General features: G+C 35.8%; 1 protein-coding gene across 2 annotated transcripts in view; it reads left to right on the plus strand.

Annotated features, from left to right (window-relative positions):
- Positions 1 to 12,335, plus strand: part of RNLS (renalase, FAD dependent amine oxidase) — a 325,381-nt gene that overhangs the window by 280,911 nt on the left and 32,135 nt on the right. The window lies entirely within an intron of this gene.

The raw sequence follows: 12,335 nt of genomic DNA on the forward strand, positions 1-12,335 counted from the left end.
AATCTGGGGTTTCCTATGTAAGCAAGGCAAATTATATGTCAAAATGCAGCTGTTTCCCTGGGGTTTTTCTAAATCAGTACTGTGGTTATATAGAAACCACTATAACCTCCCAAATTTTTGCAATACGTCAAATTAACCTCGTAAGTGTATTTTGCTACCACAGTTTTCATTTTTATTAAGTTCCCACTTTGGTTTTGACTGCTGCCAGCAGAGCTCTTTGTGGGAGAAAGATGAATAAATACCTGCATAGATCAGCTAGTGAGGCTCTTTTTCGGGATTAGATAAGCCTACTGATCTCACTCCTAGTTCAAACTTAAAGCTCTTTAGTATTACGTAAATGTTGACTTTTCTGAAAAACTCTGTGTTTCAGTAGAAGTTTGTGAGTATTCCTAGAAAAAGTCTTTTGATCTGTAAACTCTATTGTGAACTTATTTGGGGACAGTAGAGCAAAGGGTAGAGGGGGAAAGACACAATGAGTTGTCTATATTTTTCTAAGATTTCTAAGCCCGTGAATGAACTGATTTATCAGCACTATAGGTTACCTAAACTGTGAGGCCTTTAGAAAGAGTGATGTTGCGAGAAAGCGCAGAAGATTTCGTATATTTTAAAGGGCTTTCCAAAATCAGAGGTAATGGCAAATTGTAAATTACTTCCTAACATTGCTACAGGTCTGTGTGTTTATCCGTATCTTCTTAAGTTAGACTATACAGTGAAACTTCGGGGAACATACTTGCTTAAACACGTCATGGTCACTTTAGAAGACAGACTACTTTTTCCCTTTAAAAGCATTGAAAAATCTCAACAGCTAATTAATGTCTTTAAGTGATATTTAACTCAATTTTAGGTTGACTTGAAAAAGTCAGGGAAATAATCTGATATAATTTGAAGCTAAATATATTACACAGCAAGTGACTTTGCAATTTATTAGTATTTCTTCAATGAAACAATGGTTTGTGAGTTTCTTCCTATGATTTCCTATAAATAATTTATTAATAAACCAAAAATGTCAGTTAAAATCTATGTATTTCTTAAAATTTAATGTGTTGTATAAACAGATTTTACCTTACCACAAAATGACCTATTCAAAGTTGTGTAATATCACAAAATTTAATAAAAAAAATTTTTGAACACAAAGGACATCTAAACCCTGCCACTGATTTTTATTACAATTTGGATGTTCTCTTTTGAAATTAATCTAGTATATTCACAGCTCTGTAGTCTATATTGGCTGCAAAGCCTCAAAGGGAATAAGTTGTCATTGAACCTTAGAAGTTTGTGTTTTCCATCATTCATGTACTTCTCATAGTACCTTGGGCAGCACTCTATAGACCACGGCATTGTCATTTTTAGCAGAGGTTTTACCTACGTTGTGAGATAATAACTAGCTAGACAGATGGATAGAATAGACAGATACAGATAATCTGTCACATTATCTTTGAAAAAGAAATAATGACATATTCAGAGACTTAATAGTATTTAACTAGTTAGTGTTCATTTATTACTCCCAAGAGAACACTTCTTCAGTGCTTTTAAAAGATCCATCCTAACCTTAGAAATGTAACATATATGTGTGTACTCCTCTTCCCTTGCCATCCGGAATACAAGATCTACCTTTGATAATTCATGAGTGTTTGTGCAAAAATATGGTCTCATAAAATGCTTAAACTGAAGGGGAGGATGGTGTAGAAACAAGGACAAAAAAAGAAAGAGGAACAAACAATTGATTTTGACGTCTTTCTCATTTCTGATTAGCGGTACAGTCCCCTTGCAGGGGAAATTCCACCCATACTGTTTCCACCCTGGGTCCCACCCTGTGTACCTTCTTTTTTCTCTCTCCCTGTCCTGCTTTATCCAAATCTCCTATTTTTCACATTCCATCCCTTCTTTTCTTCTCTCCCTCTGACCTTCAAGCCCTCATTTTATGAAATCTTAGATGACTGCAGAATTGCTATCCCATGCTCCAAGCAGTGGTGGTGTAGATTTCCACTTCTAGACCCTTTGAACTTAACTTTTTATCTACATCTATTTTATTTTTCCCTACCTTTCTTTCTTTCTTTTTTTTGTTTTTTTTTGTTGTTGTTGTTTGTTTGTTTGTTTGTTTTTTGTTTTGTGATCCCTACACTGCAGCCCAGCACCTAGTGACTGTGAAGGTTGGAAGAAGAGAAAGGGAGATAGCAGTGGCAGGCCTGGAGCTGGGCAATTCCAAGATGTGATCTCATTTAATATCAAAAGTAGCCTTAGAGATTGCAAGTTTTAACCCACTGTGGCAATTAGGGAAACAAAGCCTGGAAGACATGAAATAAATGCCCTCTGGTTCATGGGCTAGGAATGAGAAAACCAGTCCAACGACCTCTCCTCTCGAGTTATTCACTCCTTTTCACTGACCCTCTGTTTCTTCTTCACTGACACTGTTTTCTATGACCAGAAGTTTGATAGCTTAAAATAACCCACACCTACTATTTTACAGTTCTGGAGTTTAAGAGTTCAAGATGGCCCTGGCTGGTTTGCTCAGTGGTAGAGCATCGGCCCAGCGTGTAGAAGTCCCTGGTTCAATTCCCAATCATGGCACACAGAAGAGCGACCATCTGCTTCTCCACCCACCCCCTCATCTCTCTCTCATCCCCTCCTGAAGCCATGGCTCTAGTGGTTCAAGCATGCTTACATTATTCCCTCATGAGATTAATTTCTGGTGGGTAATTATGTCTGATTCTAGCATTGGAAAGTCAGGTAGTGATTGATAATTTTACTTTTTCTTACTCCTTTTTATGCATCTTCTATTGTATCTTCCTCATTTTCTTCTTGTAGGTAGGTAGGGACTGGAAAGCAGTGACGATTGTAGGAATATACCAAAATTGTATATCCAAAAGATTGTCCCTTTCAAAGTGGTCCGCAGCACCCTTCTTTCAGCGAGATGGGTCCTCTCCTTCAGAGTCTGACACTCATTCTTCGGCATACAGTATTACCAGTTGGTAATTTGAAATTTGATCTTGAATTTAATGTTTTAGAAACAATGAAAGTCATTTGGACTTAAATCTTTTTAATAAAATAAATGGTCAACCTTGACAGTTTTTTAAATTGCTGTTATAGATTTAACTCAAGAAAGATAGCAGTTCATATTTATCTGTTTTAATGTGGCTGGTGGGCTGAATCTAAAAGTCATTCAAAGCTGGTACCCCTGAAAGACATCGGCCAGTGCGTCATTATGGATTTAAACATGTGGTCTTTTAGGAAAAGTACTTCAAAAGATAATAAGATAATAATCAATTGTGTTTATGAGTTCATGTACTTTAGTTATGTTATTTCCCCAATAAAATCTTGCATTTTGGTCATTCTTCCACTAGTCCTATGACTGTTCTTCTGCATTTGTGTTGATAATTCCTGAATTTTTAATAATGTGCTGTGATCTTGGACTTAAGAGTCAGTCTTTTGTTCAAACCCTGGCTGTCCGTATGCTCGAGCAATCTGTAAATGGTAATAACTGAACCTTCCTCATAGGGTTAGTGGTTAATATGAATGAGAAAACACATTTACTGCAGACACTAGTACAAAGCAAGTTTTCAATAAATCTCACTAAACAGTGGGAACAGGAGGAGGAGGAGGAGGAAAGGTGAAGGGATAAAGGTGCTTCCTTGGTCATTTCTATTAGCTTACCTCTTTGTATCTCCTGCCCTCAGTTACTGATTACCATATTTCCCCATGTATAAGATGCACCCTTTTCCAAAAAATTTGTGGTCTAAAAACTAGGTACATCTCATACAGTGGTTGTGGCATTTCAAATGCCATAGATGGAACTGAGGACGAGGCAATATATGAAGACAGTGATTCGTCATCAGACACAGATGAGGACAAGCTAATGGATGGGAGTTTTGACAGTGATGGAGTTGTATGAATTTTATGATGAATAAAACTTGAGCTCAATAACTTTATGTAATACATTTTTTTCCAAATTTCGGACCCCAAAATTAAGATGTATCTTATACATGGGGAAATACGGTACCTCTCTTCATGCCCCCTGCTGCCCCACCTTTTCCTTTTCCTTACTCTCTTCACTTTCTAGTTTCTCTATTTTCTCTTCTGTTTCACCTATGCAGAGAGTTCTGAACAAGGGTGTTTCAGGAGGACTGATTCAATGCCAGACGCTATGACACTCAGTCATACCATAGAGATTGTTGAATAATATCAGAATAGAATGAGATAAAATGGTGGATTCCTATGGACACAAGCAACTATTCTCACTTGGGTTTTGTTTTGTTTGTTTTTAAGCTTATAGATTTTTCAGTTTCTTGCCATTCATTTCTAAACCAACTCACACATTTTCCAGTGTTTGGTAAATTTAAGACATTTATGCCATGAGTCAACATTTCCTGGCAGGAAATTATGGCCATGAGCTGTCTTTCCTATAAGGTGCCGTAAGTTTACATAAACTGTGAAGAGCCAAAAAAAGGCCTTTTGGGATCAGTGGACAATGGCATGACCCAATTCATCAACAGAAGGGAATCTAACAGGTATAAGTCCTAAGCAATCCATTGAATAAGCTCCCACCTCTTTGTCATTGGTACATAATTGACTAGTTTACTTCAGCTTATTATGAGTTAATTACATATGTGTGAGATCATCAGCTGAGAAATTCTGATCATTGAATTAGGGATGTTCAGTCATTGTTTAATTGAAATTTTATAGAAAGATATTTTCCCTTTCCACAAAATCCTGTATTATATGAGCTAGTAAATGTTTTAATACATATGCTTTTGATTAAATCATTTTACTCAAGTACTCATGGGACTTACCCTGCATGTAGTCAGTATCACACTTGTTCAGAAAGGCTAATTATTTTGAACATCACTACTTTAGATAAAACTTTAAAAAAGAGTTTGTGTTATCATTCTTGAACAAATGTTACATATATTCATCTGTATTCAATATTATTATTTAAAACTGGATGATGGCTGCTGTTATACGGGCATGGATACCATGAGAGAAATAGACCCTATTCTAGCACTATTACATAAAAGGTCAGTCTACTTGGTCTACTTAGAGGAGAGATCAGTATTATAGTATAAACCAAGCAAGCAAAAAAAAAATTTAGTTAACAAAAGCTATTTATACTTACATTAGAAATAAATAATATATATTCATCTTTTTCATGTAACACACATGTATTGAGCTCTTACTATGTGCTAACTAGACATTATATCAAATTCTAAACACTTAAAGACACCTCCCTTTTTTCAAGGAGTTTTCCATATAAGCAGCAAGGCCAACCAATAAACAGGTAATCATGATATGGTGTAGTTTGCTATAAGAAAGTTGTGTACAATGTACTGTGTGAACAAAGAGCAGGTTTCAGAGGAAGTGGTAATAAATAGTTTCTTAAAGAAGATGTTTCTTGAGCTACATTCTACAAGAATTCCGACAGGCAAAGGGAATAATGTTGGAATGATGTTCCAACAACATGTCTACTGTCCCAGAAGCAGGGGAGTACAAGGTACATTCTTTCTGTTCACCTCGGGCTTTACCATCATCTGTTATAGCACTTCTATAAACCATGACAGTCCACATCATCATTTTATTAGAGAGAGAGAGAGAGAGAGAGAGAGAGAGAGAGTGTGTGTGTGTGTGTGTGTATATATATTCTCTCAAACATGCCATTTATTGATCCTTACCTTGTGTAGCTCACTGGATTTTGTATGTAACTCACTTCATCCTCCAACCAACCTATGAAGTTTATACTTCTTTGTCACTGTATGGGTGAGTGTGGGAAAATGGTTGAGAGATTAAATGCAGCCTTGAGACAAGTCTTTGGTATGGACTTCGGAACGCCAAGTCCTGCGGGGGCAGAATGCTGCTCCGGCAAGCACTGATTGTTTATAGGAAGCAGCTGATCCCTATAGCCATTTTCCCACATGCCTGGGGGGCACCAGTTGGTCATCTTTCTCTGCACCTGAATCCATTTTAGACTAATTTGATCCAGACTGCTAATCTGCTTGATGAGCAAAGAGACCAATAAATTCAATGAGGCTGCAGAGATCTGGGCTCTCAGTCCTAGAGGCTGGGAGTCCCTTGTACCCATCTTTTCTGCGTGTTGTGTTGTGTGTGCTTTTCTTTTTTTTTTTTTTTTTTTTTATATAATTTTATTTTTTTAATGGGGTGACATCAATAAATCAGGATACATATATTCAAAGATAACAAGTCCAGGTTATCTTGTCGTTCAATTATGTTGCATACCCACCACCCAAAGTCAGATTGTCCTCTGTCACCTTCTATCTTGTTTTCTTTGTGCCCCCCCCACCCCCTATCCCTCTCCCATTCCCCCCTCCCCCCCGTAACCACCACACTCTTATAAATGTCTCTTAGTTTCACTATTATGTCCCACCTACGTATGGAATAATACAGTTCCTGTTTTTTTCTGATTTACTTATTTCGCTTCGTATCATGTTATCAAGATCCCACCATTTTGCTGTAAATGTTCCGATGTCATCATTTCTTATGGCTGAGTAGTATTCCATAGTGTATATGTGCCACATCTTCTTTATCCAGTCATCTATTGATGGGCTTTTTGGTTGTTTCCATGTCCTGGCCACTGTGAACAATGCTGCAATAAACATGGGGCTGCATGTGTCTTTACGTATCAATGTTTCTGAGTTTTGGGGATATATACCCAGTAGAGGGATTGCTGGGTCATAAGGTAGTTCTATTTTCAGTTTTTTGAGGAACCACCATACTTTCTTCCATAATGGTTGTACTACTTTACATTCCCACCAACAGTGTATGAGGGTTCCTTTTTCTCCACAGCCTCTCCAACATTTGCTGTTACCTGACTTGCTAATAACAGCTAATCGAACAGGTGTGAGGTGGTATCTCATTGCCGTTTTGATTTGCATTTCTCTAATAGCTAAAGAAGATGAGCATCTTTTCATATATCTGTTGGCCATTTGTATTTCTTCCTGGGAGAAGTGTCTATTCATATCCTCTTCCCATTTTTTTATTGGATTGTTTGTTTGTTGTTGAGTTTTATGAGTTCTTTGTATATTTTGGATATTAGGCCCTTATCTGAGCTGTCGTTTGAAAAAATCATTTCCCATTTAGTTGGCTTTCTGTTTATTTTGTTATCAGTTTCTCTTGCTGAGCAAAAACTTCTTAGTCTGATGTAGTCCCATTCATTAATTTTTGCCTTCACTTCTCTTGCCTGTGGAGTCAAATTCATAAAATGCTCTTTAAAACCCAGGTCCCTGAGTTGAGTACCTATGTCTTCTTCTATGTACTTAATTGTTTCAGGTCTTATGTTTAGATCTTTGATCCATTTTGAGTTAATTTTTGTACAGGGGGAGAGACTGTAGTCCAGTTTCATTCTTTTGCATGTGGCTTTCCAGTTTTCCCAGCACCATTTATTGAAGAGGCTTTCTTTTCTCCATTGTGTGTTGTTGGCCCCTTTATCAAAAATTATTTGACTATATATATGTGGTTTTATTTCTGGACTTTCTATTCTGTTCCATTGGTCTGAGTGTCTATTTTTCTGCCAATACCATGCTGTTTTGATTGTCGTGGCCCTATAATAGAGTTTGTAGTCAGGTATTGAAATGCCCCCAGCTTCATTCTTTTTCTTTAGGATTGCTTTGGCTATTCGGGGTTTTTTATAGTTCCATATAAATCTGATGATTTTTTGCTCTATTTCTTTAAAAAATGTCATTGGAAGTTTGATGGGAATTGCATTAAATTTGTATATTGCTTTGGGTAATATAGCCATCTTGATTATATTTATTCTTCCTAGCCAAGAACAAGGTATATTCTTCCATCTCATTATATCTTTTTCGATTTCCCTTAACAATGGTTTATAGTTTTCATTATATAAGTCCTTTACATTCTTTGTTATGTTTATTCCTAAGTATTTTATTTTTTTTGTTGCAATCGTGAAGGGGATTATTCTTTTGAGTTCCTTCTCAGTTGTTTCATTGTTGGCATATAGAAAGGCTATTGACTTCTGTATGTTAATTTTGTATCCTGCGACCTTACTGTATTGGCTTATTGTTTCTAGTAGTCTTTTTGTGGATTCTTTGGGGTTTTCGATGTATAGTATCATATCATCTGCAAAAAGTGATACCTTTACTTCTTCTTTTCCGATATGGATGCCTTTTATTTCTTTGTCTTGTCTGATTGCTCTGGCTAGAACCTCTAGTACCACATTAAATAAGAGTGGAGAGAGTGGACAACCCTGTCTTGTTCCTGATTTAAGGGGGAAAGCCTTCAGTTTAGTGCCATTTAATATGATGTTAGCTGATGGTTTATCATATATGGCCTTTATCATGTTGAGATATTTTCCTTCTATACCCATTTTGTTGAGAGTTTTAAACATAAAATTGTGTTGTATTTTATCGAAAGCCTTTTCTGCGTCTATTGATAATATCATGTGGTTTTTGTTCTTTGTTTTGTTGATATGGTGTATTACATTAACCGTTTTACGTATGTTGAACCATCTTTGAGATTCTGGGATGAATCCCACTTGATCATGATGTATTATTTTTTTAATATGTGGTTGTATTCGATTTGCTAGTATTTTGTTTAGTATTTTAGCATCTGTATTCATTAGAGATATTGGTCTGTAGTTTTCTTTTTTTGTGCCATCCTTGCCTGGTTTTGGTATGAGGGTTATGTTGGCTTCGTAAAATGTGTTTGGAAGTATTGCTTCTTCTTCAATTTTTTGGAAGACTTTGAGTAGAATAGGAACCAAGTCTTCTTTGAATGTTTGATAAAATTCGCTGGTATAGCCATCAGGGCCTGGACTTTTATTTTTGGGGAGGTTTTTAATGGTTTTTTCTATTTCTTCTCTACTGATAGGTCTGTTTAGGCTTTCTGCTTCTTCTTGACTCAGTCTAGGAAGGTTGTATTTTTCTAGGAATTTATCCATTTCTTCTAGGTTGTTGAATTTAGTGGCATAAAGTTTTTCATAGTATTCTACAATAATTCTTTGTATATCTACGGTGTCCGTGGTGATTTCTCCTCTTTCATTTTGGATTTTGTTTATATGAGTTCTTTCTCTTTTTTCCTTGGTAAGTCTTGCCAAGGGTTTGTCAATTTTGTTGATCTTTTCAAAGAACCAGCTTCTTGTTCTATTAATTTTTTCTATAGTTTTTCTGTTCTCTAATTCATTTATTTCTGCTCTGATTTTTATTATCTCCTTTCTTCGGCTGGTTTTGGGTTGTCTTTGTTCTTCTTTTTCTAGTTCCTTAAGGTGTGAAGTTAAGTGGTTCACTTGGGCTCTCTCTTGTTTGTTCATATATGCCTGAAGTGATATGAACTTCCCTCTTATCACTGCTTTTGCTGCATCCCATAGATTCTGATATGTTGTATTGTCATTTTCATTAGTCTGTATATATCTTTTGATCTCTGCACTTATTTCTTCTTTGACCCATTCATTTTTTAAAAGTATGTTGTTGGCCTGAACTGTGGTGGCACAGTGGATAAAGTGTCGACCTAGAACACTGAGGTCGCCGGTTCGTATGGGAGTTGATGCTTGCTGCTCCTCCCCCCTTCTCTCTCTGTCTCTGTCTCTGTTTCTCTCTCCATCTCTCTTCTCTAAAATGAATAAATAAATAAAACTAATTCAAAAGAATAAATAAGAAAATTAAAAAAGATGAGAAAAAAAGTATGTTGTTTAGTTTCCACATTTTTGTGGGATTTTTTTCCTCTTTTTTGCAGTTGAATTCTAGTTTCAAGGCTTTATGATCAGAAAATATGCTTGGTACAACTTCAATTTTTCTGAATTTGCTGATGTTGTTTTTGTGGCCCAACATATGGTGAATTCTTGAGAATGATCCATGTACACTGGAGAAAAATGTATACTCAGTCACTTTGGGATGAAATGTCCTGTAGATGTCTATCATATCCAGGTGCTCTAGTGTTTTGTTTAAGGCCACTATGTCTTTGTTGATTCTCTGTTTGGATGACCGATCTAGAGCCGTCAGCGGTGTATTGAGGTCTCCAAGTATGATTGTATTTTTGTCAGTTTTTGTTTTAAGATCAATAAGTAGCTGTCTTATATATTTTGGTGCTCCTTGGTTTGGTGCATATATATTAAGAATTGTTATGTCTTCTTGATTCAGTGTCCCCTTAGCCATTATGAAATGGCCATTTTTGTCTCTGAGTACTTTTCCTGTCTTGTAGTCAGCATTATCCGATATGAGTATTGCTACACCTGCTTTTTTTTGGATGTTATTTGCTTGGAGTATTGTTTTCCAGCCTTTCACTTTGAATTTGTTTTTATCCTTGTTACTTAGATGAGTTTCCTGTAGGCAGCATACAGTTGGATTTTCTTTTTTAATCCATTCTGCTACTCTGTGCCTTTTTATTGGTGAGTTTAATCCGTTTACATTTAGTGTAATTATTGATACTTGTGAGTTCCCTATTGCCATTTTATATCTTGCTTTCTGTTAGTTTTGTGTCTTGTTTGATCCTTCTCTTTTGTTTTTCTATCTGTTGTTTTTATTTGGTTGTATTCCATACATCTTTCCACTGTTGCTATCTTTTTTATCTCATGTGCTTCTGTGGTGGTTTTTTCAATGGTGGTTACCTTTGAATAATGAAAAGGGTCCCTACCCTGTTCATTGTAGCGAACTCTTTTGTGAGTACTTTTGCACTCCATCGTCCTTTGCTACTGTTAATCTCCATCTTCTCCCCCTCTTTCTTTTTGTTGTTGTCACAGTTTAAATTTGGTTTTATTGTGTTCTTCTTGGAGCTTTTACTTGTGGCTCTGTTTTTTTTTGTTCTTTGTATCTGATTGGAGAACCCCCTTTAGTAATTCCTGGAGTGGGGGTTTTCTGATGATAAATTCCCTCATCTTTTCTGTATCTGTGAATGTTTTTATTTCTCCTTCATATTTGAAGGATAGCTTTGATGGGTATAGTATTCGTGGCTGAAAGTTCCTCTCTTTCAGGACTTTAAATATTGGGGTCCACTCTCTTCTAGCTTGTAGAGTTTCTGCTGAGAAATCTGATGATAATCTAATGGGCCTTCCTTTATATGTTGTATTCTTCTTTTCCCTGGCTGCCTTGAGAATTTTTTCTTTGCTGTTGGTTTGTGTCAATTTCATTATGATATGCCTTGGAGTAGGTTTGTTGGGGTTAAGAAAACTTAGAGTTCTGTTTGCTTCTTGAACTTGAGGCTTTAGTTCTTTCCACAGGCTTGGGAAGTTCTCATCTATTATTTGTTTGAGTATGTTCTCCATTCCATTTTCTCTCTCTTCTCCCTCTGATATACCTATTATTCTTATGTTATTCTTTTTGATGGAGTCAGATAATTCTTGTAGGGCTATCTCATTTTTTTTAATTTTTGAGTCTCTTTCTTCTTCTCTCTGTTGTGCCTCAAGTTGCTTGTCTTCTATTTCACTAATCCTCTCTTCTATCTGACCTGTTCTATTAGCTAAGCTTGTTACTTCGTTTTTCAGCTCGTGAATTGAGTTTTTCATCTCTGTTTGATTTGTTTTTATAGTTTCAATTTCCTTGAACATATATTCTTTGTGTTCATTGAGTTGTTTTCTGAGCTCCCTAAATTGCCTTTCTGTGTTTTCTTGTATATCTCGGAGGATTTTTAGGATTTCTATCTTGAATTCTCTGTCATTTAGCTCCAAGGTTTCCAATATATTAAATTTTTTCTCCATAGATTTTTTCTCATCTAGCTGTGTTACCTCTCTTTCTTTTGTATCCATGATATTCGATTTTCTCTTCCTTAATGGCATCTGAGGGTGGTTTTGTTGATAGTATTAATGAGATTTAATAAAGAATAAAAAGTTTAAAAAAATAATAAAAAAAAATCGAAAAGAGTTGTTTTTTTAAAAAAAAATTAATAATGAAATAAAGAAAAATAAAATAAAATAAAAATTTTTAAAAAAAAAAAAAGGAAATTATTCCCCCCCTCCTTTTTTCCTCTCCTCTCCTCTCCCCTCTTTCTTGATAAAATCTTGTGGTGGACTGTGAATTATAACAAACAATGCCTGTGATGGAGGGCCTGAATTGGGGAAAAGTAATAAAGGGGCAAAAAAAAAAAAAAAGAAAAACGAGAAAAAGAAAAAAAAAGAGCGTATGGACCCACAAAAAGCAAATAAGGAAAAAATTTGGGTCAAGAATAAAATGATTTGCTTTTAGGTGTTGGTTGTCTAAGAGTTATGATGAGAGGATTAAGAGGAAAACGGAAAAATGGGGGGACAAATTAAAAAATTACTATTGTATTTAGTGGAACAAGAACTAGATAATATGGAGAGCCAGGGATGGGAGCACTGCTAGTGAGTTAAAAAGGTGAAGTAAAAACCCCCCAAAATGCCACAAACATAAGTTTGAGTCCCAGAT

This window comes from Saccopteryx leptura, chromosome 9 (assembly GCF_036850995.1).
Source record: "Saccopteryx leptura isolate mSacLep1 chromosome 9, mSacLep1_pri_phased_curated, whole genome shotgun sequence".
Lineage (NCBI taxonomy): Eukaryota > Metazoa > Chordata > Mammalia > Chiroptera > Emballonuridae > Saccopteryx > Saccopteryx leptura.